Below are 16,355 nucleotides of genomic sequence, written 5' to 3' on the forward strand. Positions count from 1 at the left end.
CTCATATATATATATATATATATATGTATATGTATATTATATAATTTATTTTATTACATTCATAAGATTTCAAAATTGGGATACGATTCATCAGCCACGGAACTGACAGAACTTAATATCGGCCAACTAGCCCGGATGTAGCTACTTCCTGGAGTTTGCATAGGCTGCTGGAGACGAGGTTCCTGTGTGGGGAAGGTTGCACAATGCTCCTATATTGTGGACATGGACAGTACTCTTTACAGACGCAATTGTGTGGACCTGCGAGTACCATAACGGTCAGCGTTGCCAGACTTCAGCAGACGTTATGCCTTATCCTGACAGTGGAACCACACAGTCCAATTGCGCCACTTTCAGTTCAGGATGGTAAAAGACCATATGTCGTCATACCAGAGAGTAGTCCAGATCGAAAGCATGGAACATTTAACTGGCAGAGAGTATTCCACATACACCATCGGTGTTGGCAGTTGTAGCGGCCGCCACTCTTGCCTTCCGTCTGCCGGCGTCCTGGCCGTTGCTATGACGACCGGGACGTCACTTCCGGTATCTTCGTCCCGGTTGCTGGGCAACAACCGGGACGCTGGGGATCTCCTGCCGCCGCGTCCGGCCAGCTGTCAAACAGCTGGGCGCGTGCGGGCAGGTATGTACAGGGCCAGCCATTCAAGGCTGTATACGATCAGCCAATTAAGGCTGATTTAGGTTACTGCTGGTACTCTGCAAATATCATTGGCTGCAGGCTCTGCAAATTAACAGCCTCACTGCCGGTTATAGCGTTCTGTTCCAGTTCTGCCTGCTCCTGTTCCTATCTTTGGTGTTGTAACCTGTGATTGATTACCCGTGTATGACCTTTGCCTGTACCCGGATTCTGAACCTCTGCTAGTGACCCTGACCTATCGCCTGTCCCTGGATCCTGAACATGTGCCTGTGACCTTGACCCTTCTGCTTGTACCTGACATATCCTCTGGTGCTCTGTCCAGTCTACTTATCTCTGGCCTGCCGCTACTCCGTGTGCAAGCATCTTCTATCTGCTGTAATATGTGCACCTTCGTTACTGGAATAATCCTGGAACTTTTTTTTTTTAAAGTACAGACTAAATTAAGACTCGCCCCACAATTGTGATTCATCATCATCATCATTATCATTTATTTATATAGTGCCACTAATTCCGCAGCACTGTACAGAGAACTCACATATCCTGTGCCCCATTGGAGCTTACAGTCTAAATTCCCTAATTCACCTAATGATGAGCACACTTGAACAGGTTGTCATGTTACACATTTATGAGTGATGAAGGCCATTAAGATAATATATGTATGTATATATATAAAATTATGTAATCATATATATATGTGTGTGTGTATATTTATATAATATATATATTATCACACACCATATATTTTAATCAAAACTTTTTTTTGTATAAAATGTGAGCCGACTGATCGCCTTAAAAATGTAAGAAATTAACATAACAAATTGAGAGCTGGAAAAATGTTCATCCTTTTAAATCCTAGAATCCTGCAATTGTCAGCAGATACTGTATGTTGAAGACCATTATTCATTGTGATAGTTTAGCTTATTCTACCTGCATTCTTCATCAATGCTCTGCTCAGTGCTTACATAAATAACATTTTATTGATGTGGAAATGACAGAACTTTACGATAGAGCAACAGAGGCCAATTGACCAAACTGTGTTTTCCCACATTTACCAACTAAAATGAGTCCCTCCATTGTTTGCCTCTTTTTTTGATCTCATTTTCTGATCAATTAGCTGCAAGGTTCCATAGGATATTTTGGGTAATAATCTTGCTCATTTTTGCTCACACCCCATAGAGGTGCGAGCAAAAATGAACAATGTTTTCTGTACCATATAAATTAGAATTATCAAAAATATGTCGCTGGATACAACTTTTTCTTAAAAATATATCATTTCTTGATTTGCTAGACAAAAGGTGATCACTCTGTTTTTGAAAACTACTTCTTTTTTTTTAACCAAAAGTACCAAGTTATACTTTTATTGTAAATTTTTCAAGCAAGAAAAAACAAGTAAATGTGACTCATACTTAGCAACTCTCCCAGCCTGTCCGGGAGACTGCCGAATTCCGGGTAGGTCTCCCGGACTCCCCGAAGAGCTGGCAAGTCTCCTGCATCCTGTAATAATTTGGACCCCGCCCCGTGAGCAAACATCAATTTCGTCACGGGGGCAAAATGACGCCATTTGCCCCACCCCCTTCCACCACACTCCCTCCCTGGGATCTCCCTGATGCCAGCAACACAAAGTTGGCAAGTGTGATCATCATAATTTATTTATTTATATAGCACCACTAATTCCGCAGCGCTGTACAGAGAACTCGCGTCAGTCCCTGCCCCAAAAGAGTTTACAGTCTAAATTCCCTAATACACAAAAAGACTAGGTTCGTCAATTTTTGATAGCAGCAAATTAACCTACTACTATGTGTTTGGAGTGTGGGAGGAAACTGGAGCACCTGGAGGAAACCCACAAAACACAGGGAGAACATCCAAACTCCACACAGATAAGGTCATAGTCGGGAATTGAACTCATGACCTCAGTGCTGTGAGGCAGAAGTGCAAACCACTAAACCACCTTGCTGCCCACAACTCTGAAAACCATCAGAGAGCACCCGTCCAGGTGAAACTTCTAAAACAAGTCCTCTTTGGTAACAGAAAATATTCAGATTTTCAAGCTAGTTTATAATCGCCAGTATTCTTCCATAGAACTAGAGAATAGAACTATAGAGGCTGATTCACTAGAGGTCAATGTGTGTTACCACGAGTAGAAACTTTAATTTTTAGCTCTATTACCAGATATTAAAGAATAAACAAAAAATTTTTTGTTCTTTCCACAACAGTTGTGTGGAAATAGTATAGAAAAGAGGAAACAAGACAAAAATATCATAGAAGGTGATTTATTAAAGAATGTTAACTTTGGACAAATAACACCAATCACAAGCTGGCATTATGGGAACATGCTAAAAAAAAAAAAATAGTGTTTGGCCCAATTCTCATTGACAATGACCAACACATATAATTCCATTTGCTTTCGGGTAGACAAATGTTGTATAAACGTACTATTATTATTATTTTATTTTTAATCTGTTCTCCAGGGGTCAAAATAGTTTGTATTCCACTGGTATATTCATGTGGTCATGTATTTCTTATTGCCTTGTTATTTCATTTTCCTGCTTGTATAAAAATAAAATTAAGTTCATAAATGTAACCCTGAAAATCTGGTGAATTGTTTCATCAATTAATACATTTATGATGCAGTATTTTTATCACTTTGGCTGTCTTCCATTTAACCATAACGTACTGTTAGCGATTCAGCGGCTTAACGCGTTTCCTAGGAATTGCGCGTGCTGATAGACTAACCAGGCAAATAAAAACTGCTATTTTAACAGCTGTAGAAACGTAAATCCAACAGACGGCTGTTTCATCAGTGCAAAATATGGACCGATGGTATGGGACAAAGCTTTGTTTGAACTTTTCTAAAGACCCCAATATAGGTGTCGGTTATCTGTCCAAGAGTTAGGTTTTATAAAAATAAAAAAATCAACCTATATGAATCAATATTGTAGATAATTTAAACTTAATGGGCATGATTCATTAAGGATCTTAAAATAAGAAGTTTCTTATTTAAGTCTCCTGGACAAAACCATGTTACAATGCAAGGGGTGCAAATTAGTATTCTGTTTTGCACATAAGTTAAATACTGGAGGCTTTTTCATGTAGCACACAAATACTTGATAGCTTATTTGTACACTGAAATTTAAAGTTGATATTTGTGCGCTACATGAAAAAACAATCAGTATTTAACTTATGTGCAAAACAGAAAACTAATTTGCACCATTTGCATTGTAACATGGTTTTGTCCAGGAGACTTAAATAAGAAACTTCTTAATTTTAAGATCCTTAATGAATCGGGACCAATATGTATATTTTGTTACTGTTTTATTTTAATGTTTTAACACTTCATGCTGATTGTTCTTGCTCGAATCATAGTTTCTTGAGTTCATAAAAAAAAAAATTAAGTGTTTAAGTCTGTTTGACTCTTGGTAATAAACTGATCTATTCAGATAGTGCTTCCAAATCTTTTATAGAGCAATACGTTACTTGTGTTGTATCAATGTAACAGAACAATGGTAGTATATTCTGCAGCTCTCCTTGTACTGTGTGAGTACATCTGTCTTCACGGCACAGAAATGCTTCTCTCCGGGGAGCTGTTCTTTAAATAGTGCCTTTAAAAAGGTATTTATTTGAAATACAAGGGGCTCAGTGCAACGTATCAGGTTTCATAACGTGTCTACCCTTTCCACTGTTTCATTGAACCTGCAAAAGAGCGTTTTAATATCCCACTTGATGCAATGTGATTGGAGAGGAAATAATAAGATGGCAGTAAATTGTGTTTAAGTGGACGAGAAATTCTGTGGTTTATTTTCCCTTTGAAGCCTATTAAACATACCTTTACACCTTGGGTAGAATATAAGTGTGTTTCAAGATACCAAATGCTTTAGCAGATGTGGCTGATATTCTAGATGCCTGATGTAAAAACAGAGTTTAAAAAGATTCTAGGTAACTGTTGTAACATCTGGACTTGACCCTAGATTTAGCTGTGTGATGTCTTTGTTGTAGGGTGATTCTTATAACGCAATATACTGTTTGTTGTTTTCTTGAATGTGAACGGTTATTTGCGAGTTGCAAACACATCTTGGAGTATCTACAAGAAATGTAAAATAGTAAATGCTAAAAATAAAAATATGTATCCACGCATCTTGGTCAATACTCCCTGAAAACTATCTCCGGCACCTATTACACAGTAGTCTTTTGTATCGGTCATTGTTAATCCTGACATGAAGCACTTTTTACCCATTCCTCAAATAACCAGCTCACGCTGTTTATTTGGGGAGCAGAAGTAGCAGGGTTGTGATCTTTCCATTTTCGATGGGATTGAGGTCAGAACTGACAGGGCCACTCAAGGAGATCTATTTTCTTCACTTTGAATCCACTGCAGTGTTGCTTTTGACGGGTGCTTAGGATCATTTTGCTGTTGAAAGACAACACCAGTATCAGTTTTTCGATCAGGTGTTTGATTTGTGCCAGACATTCCTGTACGCAATACTCCTGGGCAAATCAATCTACTTTTTCAAGACCGTATGTATGATTATATAATGTTGATTTTGAGAAAGGTAAATTATGGCAAAAGGTGCTATCTAGAGTGGCAGATGACATAAATTAGAGCCCACTGAATAAGTAAATATATTGTTAGGTGGTAGAGACAGGGCTGGGAGTAATACATTGAAAGCACACACCACTTGCTGTGGGCTCTATGCAAAATATTGTTGCACGCTGATGGGTCATTGCTGGTGCAGTGGGACATGAAGCATCGCCACAAACATATGTATCGCGCTTGGCGTTCTGCCCAAACCAATAATTTCCCTTGTTGTGCAGAGCAAACCACCCTCTGCATTGATGGCGCTCGGAGCACCAGGATAATTCATAATACCAGAATGTTTATTAAAAAAAAGGTTAAAAAACAATGGGGTATATTTACTAAACTGCGGAGATGTGGCCTATAGCAACCAATCAGATTCTAGCTGTCATCTATTTAGTACATTCTACAAAATGACAGCTAGCATCTGATTGGTTGCTATAGACAACATCTCCACTTTTTCAAACCCACAGTTTAGTAAATATATCCCATTGTTTTTAACCATATATGTTTTATTAATAAACATTCTGGTATTATGGATTTTCCTGGTGCTCCGAGCGCCATCAATGCAGAGGGTTGTTTGCTCTGCTTAACAAGGGCATCTGTTTATAGTTTTTATGTGCAGAATGAAATTGCTTGTGGAAGAAGAGGTAAATACTTGTTTTTTTTACTATTACTATTATGTAAAACGCTTATGTTAACATGAAAATAATACGTAGAACTGCATTAAATCACAATATTTGCTCAGATGCCGGCATCCCCAGATACACTTCTTAGTGGGGGGTGTATATTTTGTGGCCTGGTGTAAAGATATGTGGTGTGATGATGGCACCAGCAGCGCTATCCAGCCACAGGGCCGGATTAAGGGAAGTGAGGCCCCCGGGCTAAGGATACTGTGAGGGCCCCCCCCCCCCATGAGGCCTCCCCGTAAACTTACCTCCTTCTGTTGTTCCACTCCCTGTAGCAATTACGCTGTAAGTCCTACAGTGACAGCAGGCAGTTAACAGCATAACATTTGCTGTTAGCTGCCTACCATTTTCCTTGAACAAGTGACAGTCAGAGACCCGATAAATGTCGGCGGGCCCCCCAGCTGCTCGTGGCCCCTGGGCTGTAGCCCCTTTAGCCCTATTGTTAATCCGGCTCTGTCCAGCCACTTCTGATTGACGGTTTCCATTTTGACCCTTTGAGCTGATAGTACTTCATTAAGCATTGTGGTTATGTTATGTAAAGTCTCAGTCGTCTATTTGTATTTCTTGTCTGTCATTCCTGTGCTTTAGATCAGCGCTATATTTCCCACAAAATAATTTTCCCGTAAATGTGTTTAAAAAAAAGCAAAAACCTTTGTGAAGGCAGCGGGATATGTGAGCTCGTTTGGGCAGGACCATATATTACCTTCAGTTTCATGTTCTTGTATGTAATTGGTTTGTGTCGTGATCCCTTCAGTGTAGAGGGCTGCTTAGTATGTCAGTGCTTTATATATAAAAGATGATGATCATTCTAATCATTTAGACTACTGCAGGACAAAAGATTCCATTTGATTCATAAAACGGTAAACAACGGAGTGTTTGTATTTAATTACATTCTATATGGAAAATGCAACAGTTTTCAATAGCATTGTCGAGACACTATTCTATCTGGTGTATATAAAACTTCATTAGTGGTGAAGGAAAATTATGATTGACAACAGCTCTTTTAAGAATTCTAGAGTGACTGGTTGATGTCTCGTGTCTCCGCCTTCCGCTGTCTCTCCTCGTTACTACCATGATGAACCATGGGTAGCGGAGCAGACATCCAGTCACTAATGTCTGCTAAATTATCAGAGGCCAGTAATGCTGCTGCCTAACCATAGCCACAAGCACTCTCCCCATCAACAACTCCAATTGTTATTCAACTACCTTATATATCGAAGTGTACCTATCCATCCTTGTACTAGTAGGGGCTAGGGTCACGAAAAGCACCTCCCCAAATAAACCACTTGTACTGGGCCCCTACTTCAAGGGGGGGGCACCCCTAGGCAGCTAGCGTGAGTGGGCTAATAGTAGTATTACCATGGCAACCACTTCCCAGACAATACTTGAACTGCCCCTTGTAGCCAGGTGCTAATAAGAGTATTACCTATACTCCCACCACTTAGTGAAGCGGGAAGGACCCAGAATAATATTTGGTGCAGCACAGTGGCCTAGTGGTTGGCACTTCTGCCTCACAGCACTGGGGTCATGAGTTCGATTCCCGACCATGGACTTCTCTGTGTGGAGTTTGAATGTTCTCCCTGTGTTTGCGTGGGTTTCCTCTGGGTGCTCCGGTTTCCTCTCACAGTCCAAAAACATACTGGTAGGTCAATTGGTTGCTATCAAAATTGACCCTAGTCTCTCTCTGTCTGTGTGTCTATATTAGTGATTTTAGACTGTGCGCACCAATGGGGCAGGGACTGATGTGAATGAGTTCTCTGTACAGCGCTGCGGAATTAGTAGCGCTATATAAATAAATGATGATGATGGTGGAGAGGAAGTGGAGTGGAGAAGGTCCTCACACACAAACACCAATGATACACACAGACTAATACTGGTTCTCTTCCAACTGGATTTACTAATATGCCTGATTAATGATTCAAACAATTTTGACTGTATTATTATCGTGCATATTAGTAAACGCGATAATACGAATTTATTCTACTTCAGGAAAGACAACATATACCTGCTTTCTGTGCAGTTAGGCTCCACGCTTTAAGGGCCATTAAGAGGCCAAGGCCAAAATTAGGTGAAAATGAAAATAAATCTTAACGTCACTTTCTAAAGGAAATACGAATACACTGTTAAGTAGACTAGTTTCTAGAATGTTGACATCACAGATTTGACAGACAGCGGAGTTTCTCCATTACATTCAGAGTTTCTGAAGCCTAATTCACAAAACGTTGTGCGGTGTTTGTGCATTGGACTATAAAACAGTTACATTTTAATAAACAGCAACATCATTTTTGTAGATTTGATTATGCACGGTCTAATGAATCCATTTGACGGGATCAGTAAACAAAGTACATTAATTTATACAGGAAATCCACAAAATATGAACTGTTGGAGGGAAGGGGGGATGAAAAACAAACTATTTAACCAAGATCCTCAATACCTCCTGGAACAGACCAGGATTCTCTTAATTGTTCACAGTTGAAATAAATGACATTTGCCAGTAAAGTATCATTACTTCCAAAATGTCCCATTTTAACCACTACATTACAATCTGCTTCTGTTTTTCTTAATTAGCCTGATCTGAATTCAATGTTTGATGTTAAATCGCTCTGTTGGAAGGTTTAAATATTCTTAAGAGCAATCCTCAAAACATGATGGATACTTGAGCAAAGTGTGCTCAGTGTGTTATGTGCGTATTGTCGCTAACCAATAACGATTGTTGAACCTCGATTTGTGTTTCCAAAGCACAAAGATTTATTCGCAATAAGTAGAATAATATGCTCAAACGAAGTAAGAGTAAATACAGTCGTTACTTATCGCAGGCGCTCTGGATCCAGTGCAGTCATTCAATCCTGAAGTCTGGGGACAAGATGTCTGCACTCTGGATCACAAGCTGCTGCTTATATACACAATCACATACAGTAATACAATGAAGATGGTATAGCTTGCATCTATTGGTCCAGGTCTCAGGAATGTCCAAGGGGTTGTCAATCATTGGCTGGTTCATCCTAAGGAATCCAAAGGAGGGGGTCATCTCTGCAGGGGGTATGCTCTGCTCTTCCCGCCAAGATTCCTTAGTCTTAAGTAGTTCATAATTCCCTATCATTCATAACTTGTGTATGCACTCTGCGATTCCCTCGCAGAGTGAACCAAACAGTAGGATATGTAACAAGGTTCATTATGATACCACTCATGATGTTATTCCTTCCACCCGTTCCGTGTATTTCACTAATATGCATGTAACTCTGATATAACATATAAATACTACTATATTTCGACATAACTGACTATGTGTGGCAACTACCATTAATGTGTACTATTTTATAAGTATGCGTGTTTGTGCGAATGTATGGTAAAAGACCGATTACTGTTGTTGCCACGTGTAGTGGATGCGTACGCCCTTTCACGCCGCAGCGGGCCCTGGTACGTCGTAGCGTACCGTACGCATCTATTTAGACAAAGACAACCAAGTTCGCTAGACTTTAATTGAAATGACTTTATCCAATTTGCTGACTTCGACACAGTGTAAGACCTGCTCGCCTCGCCAAACAGAATGCAGCCTGCTCGCCTCGCCAAAAGGAGTGCAACCTGCTCGCATTGGTTCAGCTAGAATGCAAAGGTAAAAGTATTGAGTGGGCTGTGTGTGTACCAATGTTGGTCAGAGGGTTGTTGTCTTGTGTTAGCTGTGTAGAGGGTGATAAAAGGGTAATCTAGGGAGATTAAGATGGTGGTTGAGGAATATCATAAACTCTTAAGAGGTGGGTTTTCAGAGAACGCTTGAAGGTTTGGAGACTAGAGGAAAGTCTTGTTGTGCGAGGGAGGGAATTCCACAAAGTGGGTGCAGCCCGAAAAAAGTCCTGTAACCGAGAATGGCAGGATGTGATGAGAGTGGTGGAGAGACGCAGATCTTGTGCAGAACGGAGGTGTCGAGTTTGGAAATACTTTATTTAAGTGAGGAGATGTATGTTGGTGCAATTTTGTTGACGGCCTTGTATGTTAGTAGAAGAATTTTATATTGTAGTCGTTGAAAAACAGACAACCAATGTAGAGACTGGCAGTGGCTCAGGGGAGGAAGAACAAGTTTGCAAGGAAAATCAATCTAGCTGCTGCGTGCAAAATAGATTGTAGGGGTTCGAGTCTGATTTTGGGAAGACCAGTAAGAAGGGAATTGCAATAGTTGATGCGGGAGATAAGTGCATGAATTAATGTTTTTGCAGTGTCTTGTGTTAAATGTGTGTGTATTCTGGAAATGTTTTTTAGATGTATATAACATGATTTAGATATAGGGGGGTATTCAATTGACGGCGTGATCGCCAAAAATCGAACACTCGAAAAATATTACCGTTAGTACGGTAATCTGCGCGTAAAAACCGTTTATATAGTAATTTACTCGCTGGATTTCAGCTCGCAGCTCAGGGAGCTGCGAGCTGAAATTCAGCGAGTAATTACCGTATTAACGGTAATATTTTCCGAGCGCTCGATTTTCGGTGATCACGCCGTCAATTGAATACCCCCCATAGAGTCAATGTGGGGAACAAAGCATAGTTGTAAGTCAAGGATTACACCTAGGCAGCGAGCTAACGGGATGGGATTTATGGTCATGTTATCAACAGAAATAGAAATGTCAGGCAGGAAGCTTCTGTTTTTGGGTGGGAATATTAGTAATTCAATTTTTTAAAGCTTAAGTTTGAGTTGGCGAGAGGACATCCAAGATGAAATGGCAGAAAGACAGTCAGTAAGTAACGCGAGACAACACAGCTGGTGAGAGATCAGGAGAGGATAGATAAATTTGTGCATCATCTGCATAAAATAAATAAAAGTCATATTCTTTTCAGAAAGTCTGCCAAATGGGGGGATAATTATTTAGAATAACATTATTGGACATCTCAGATTGCAACATTAAAAAAGTTTTTTAAAGACTCCTCAAACTTTCATTTCTCTCCAAAATACAAATTTGGCTCCACCAACCCTGCAAGGATATGTAGAGGTAGGTGGGGGTGCACACAGAGCTAGGGGCCTGTGGTATATTGTGCGAGGGGTGGGGTAATACATATGTTCTTACAGGGAGTGGGGTGGGAGGCAGAAGCTGTAATTAATTTATTTCACGAATAGTTTGTGACTGTATTATTTATTCATGAATGAATGAATTCACCATCACCTCTGTCTTTCCTTTCATAGTAGAACAGTCACTGCAGGTTTGTTTATTGCTGGCATTCCAGCAACTGTGACTATTGAATTATGAAAGCAATGACACAATAGGACAGCTGGGAAATATATGCACAGTATAAACGAGTGAAGCCAGCAATGAAGAAGCCGGCAGCAGTGGCGGCTTTGGCTCAGCTGGGGGCTCGGAAACAAACTGCTGGTTTTATATGGGGGGGGGGGGTCAGTGGAGACCGGCATATGTGGAGCATTGGAGGACCTGGGTAACTGGAGATTGGTGTATGTGGGGATATAGGGTCACTACATCTATTGTCTATAGCGTATGCGTGGTCACTGCAGGCTAGGTTACCTAATGGAAATAGAGAGGCTGATATATGTCGGTCAGTGGAGACTGTTATATCTGAGCATTGGGGGCATGGGGTAATTGGAATTTTTATATTGGTTCACTAGAGGCTGTATGAACAGATGCTGATATATATAGGGGCAGTGAAGTATATGTTGGGCACACTGCTGCTTGCATAGGTATGAACAATGGCGGCTGGCATTGTACATAACAGGTCACTGGCTGCGGGTATATTTGGGGGTTCGGTAAAGTGGATGGTCTGCCATATGGTATAATGTGGGGGACACTGCTTCTGTCATCATGGTTCGGGTACTGCAAGCACTGCAGTGGTATAATAAAGTCATCATCATCATTTATTTATATAGGTCCGACATATTCCGTAGCGCTTTACAATTGGGGACAAACATAGTAAACTAATAAACAAACTGGGTAAAACAGACAGAGGTGAGAAGGCCCTGCTCGCAAGCTTACAATCTATGGGACAATGGGAGTTTGATACATGAGGTTAAGTCTACATTTTGCATTTCGGCCCAGCCAGACTGCAAAGGTAAAAGTGACTCATAAACTAAATGATCCTGTCACACAACAATGTTGAATATAGAAAAATTCAATTGATAGTAGACATCAACTGAAAAGAGTAGTATATGGGGCACTCCTGTCCATAGAAATAGAATAATATCAATTTTATTAGTAATTATAGTTAAAAATTCAGACAAATATCCAATGTCAGACTAGGCGAATTATTAAAAATATAGAAGTGAAAAAGATTAGAAAATGGTGTAATGAGAATAATAAAATAGACCCCTAGGAAGAGCCGGTTATGATTGTTATTATTCAATTACTTCATATATTGGCTGAAAATATCTCTAGGTCAGTGGTAATTGATTTCTTCTGATTTATCAGTTAACAGAATCGTGCACTGTGAACCAAGATTGGCTCATGTATTTCTTTCAATATGTTGGTCAGGGGGTAGTTGTCTTGTGTGAAATTGTGTAATGGGTGGTAATAGGGTAATGTAGTGAAGTTAAGAGGGTGGTTGAGGAATATTATAAGCTTGTCTGAAGAGGTGAGTTTTCAGAGAATGCTTGAAAGTTTGTAGACCAGAGGAGAGTCTTATTGTGCGAGGGAGAGAATTCCATAGAGTGGGTGCAGCCCGAAAAAAGTCCTGTAACCGGGAATGGGAGGATGTAATGAGTGTGGATGAGAGACGCAGATCTTGTGCAGAACGGAGTTGCCGAGTTGGGAGATATTTGAGACAAGAGAGCAGATGTATGTTGGTGCAGCTTTGTTGATGGCCTTGTAGGTTAGTAAAAGTATTTTATATTGGATTCAGTAGAACACAGGCACCCAGTGTAGAGACATACAGAGTGATTCAGCAGAGGAATAACGATTTGCAAGGAAAATCAATTTTTGCCGCTGCATGCAAAATAGATTGTAGGGGTTTGAGTCTGTTTTGGGGAAGACCAGTAAGGAGGGAATTGCAATAGTCAATGCGGGAGATAAGTGCATGAATTAAGGTTTTTGCAGTGTCTAGTGTGAGATATGTGCGAATTCTGGAAATGTTTTTTAGATGTACAATGTGATCGAAAAGTACAATTAGTGTTTAATATGGAATGACTAAAACTCTCTTGTTTAGCTCACCCCTTAGAGTGGTGACTATCATACCTTGAGGCTGTTTGGGGGAGTTGATCATCCCCCTGTATATTTGGCATAGCTAAGGCTGGGCCTGACACACACATGTAGTCGGTGGTAGGACCGTTCAGGAGGAAAGCAGAGGAGCAGCGGGGCAAGGACCGTATATCTCATTTCTCCAGGTAAGTGTGTGTATACGGTGTTTTGAAGAAAATATCAATAAGAGAAAGTTCTCTAAATTGTATATTTACATCATTTAACTAAGGTTATGTAAGACTGATCAGTCATTGCGCAGTTTTTGTGTCCCTATTTTCGTGTGGGTTTAGAGGGAGCACAACCAAATGTTGAAATTCTAAATTTAGTCTCAGCTCCAAAACTTTGTAGAACTTTTTGTTTTTTTTTAAAAAAAACGTTTAACTCCAGATTCTGGACATACCAGCTTACAGCCAAAGAAAGTTTTCTTTATGACTTAAAAATTACATCACTTTTGTCTTTTAGTTATTTATTTATTTTGTAAAAGCTAGTTTTTAATTTGCTTCAATTCTCTCCTTTGTTACGTTAAAATGATGTTTAAACTATGCCCATTTTTTGTGTAAATATAGAATTTGGGGAATATGGAAGAAACCAAAGTAGAAAATATATTTTGATGTTTTACGCTACTTTTGCTGATGCCTGTGAGAATATGTTCCAATATGATTCCATTCGTAAAAAGCACGTTGTGTAGACAAACTCAGCTTTTGCAATAATTGTTTTGTAAGAGAAATCTCACATGCACACAGAAAAATCACCTTTTCCACAAATAGTCAGTGAGGAGGTAGAAGCATCGCTTTATATATGAATGCCACCTAGAGTACAAAATAAGAAATGCAAAATAGAAATTTTCTTATTAAAGATCATCAATATTATTATTTTTTTACAAGATAGCCACACAGTAAAATGAAGAAAAACATTTTGTAACAAACCCAATGTATATAATTATGTAAAACTTTTTTGTGGTTGAAACACAAGTTATTAAACAGCAAAACTATTCTTTAATTATCTGTCTCTCTCCTCTCTCTCTCTCTCTCTCTCTCTCTGTCTCGTATATATCTTCTCTCTTTTTCATCTCATATATATCTACTGTCTTTCTCTCTCTCTCTCATCTCATATATATCTCTATGGGGGCTATTTATTAAACCTAATTTTCATGTAAATTCCCTGAAAATGGCTGTTTTCGTGGAATAGGCGCCAATTGAAGTATGTACGTAATCTATCAATAGTCCATCACCGCAGATAATATAGATATCTGCTGCTTTGCACTTTTTTTCGTAACACATAGCAGTCCCCATAGATGTCTATGGGGACTGCTCTGTACCGCAATTTAACAATGAATAAAAATGCTTTCACACATAAGGTAATGTACGCCAGCTCAGGCTTGTGTACATTACTACTGTGTTTGCTATTTTTACAGTGCATGTTTGGGGGATCATATGATTCCTCACTGTCACACATCGCTCTCTGCAACAGTGAAGTGCAGGGATGTTTGTGTGCGTATGCCTGAAGGATTCAGACGGAGCATTGCGCACAAGGCTGCTGCGGATCGCACAGCAGCTTCGGGAACAAAGAGGCAATGAAAAGGAAAGGTTTTAACTTCACAGGAACAGCAGTTTTACGTGACTGCTGTTCTTGGTGAAGTTTTTTAATAAATACACATAAACTTTCAATCCTTATCTTTGCGATAAGGATTGAAAGGGATTGTGTTAAAAATGCGGTGGAACATAAATATGCCCCTTTATCATATATATCTTCTCTCTCTCTTATGTCTCTATCTCGTATCTATTTACTCACTCTCTCATATATATATATATATCTTCTCCCTCATCTCTCTCTCTATATTTTCTCTCTCTCTATCTCGTATCAATCTACTCTCTATTTCTCTATATCATATACATCTTCTCTCTATCTCGTATCTAACTTCTCTCTCTCATCTCTCTATCTCATATCTATCTTCTATCTCATATCTCTCTATCTCATATCTATCTTCTATCTCATATCTCTCTATCTCGTATCTATCTTCTCTCTCATATCTCTCTATCTCGTATCTATCTTCTCTCTATCTCATATCTATCTATCTCGTATCTATCTTCTCTCTATCTCATATCTATCTCTCTCTCTCTCTCATATATCTTCTCTCTCTCACATCTCTCTATCTCATATCTCTCTATCTCATATCTATCTTCTATCTCATATCTCTCTTCTCTCTCATATCTCTCTATCTCGTATCTATCTTCTCTCTATCTCATATCTATCTATCTATCTTGTATCTATCTTCTCTCTATCTCATATCTATCTATCTCTCTCTCTCTCTCATATATCTTCTCTCTCTCATATCTCTCTATCTACTGTGTGTGTATATATATATATATATATATATATATATATATATATCTTTATATATATATATATATATATATAAAATCTTCTCTCTCTCATATCTCTCTATCTATGTTCTCCCTTTCATCTCTCTCTCTCTATATATATATCTTCTTTCTCTTATCTATCTACTCTCTCTATCATATATCTTGTCTCTCTCATATATCTCTATCTGGTATGATGAAGCCATGTGTGAAAAATAGTCTCACAATGTCAATAAAGAAGGTCATTTGAGTCAGGAGCACTTCATTATTTGATCATTTCTGCTATATACAAGCAGAACCTTCTGCACATCACTCTGGAAAGGGTTAGAAGGCCACTTCCAAACATTTTAAAGTCCATCATGGTACAGTGAGAAAGATTATTAACACATTGACATCATTGACAGTCACCAATCTTCCCAGGAGTGAGCGTCCCAACATATTCTCACAAAGATCAGACTGTATGATGCTCTGTGAAACTGCAAAAAGTCCAAATGCTACAGTACATCCAGGGATCAACACGGTAAGTGTTGAAGTTCATGTCTCTGCCATCAGAGAAACACTGAATAAGTATAGTTTTCATGGAAGTTTCACTATAAGAAACTTTGTTCAAGTTTGATAAGTTGCAGACTTCTGGAACAGTATCTTAATGCCTTATTGTGAAAGCCAAACTTAGCTCATCACTAGAAGGACCTTTTACCAATCCTCAAGCACTGAAGCAGAGGGGCGATGATTCGGGGTTGTTTTGCAGCTACTCGACTTGGACAACTTCACAATCATTGAGTCCACCATAGACTCCTCTCTTAAAGAGTATTCTACAGAAGAATTCAAGGTCATCTCTTGGCAATTGAGGGTTGGCTAAAATTTTATCCTGCAGAAGGACAATGATCCTAACCACACCAGAAAATTCTGCAGCTGC

Source organism: Mixophyes fleayi, chromosome 5 (genome assembly GCF_038048845.1).
Source record: "Mixophyes fleayi isolate aMixFle1 chromosome 5, aMixFle1.hap1, whole genome shotgun sequence".
Lineage (NCBI taxonomy): Eukaryota > Metazoa > Chordata > Amphibia > Anura > Limnodynastidae > Mixophyes > Mixophyes fleayi.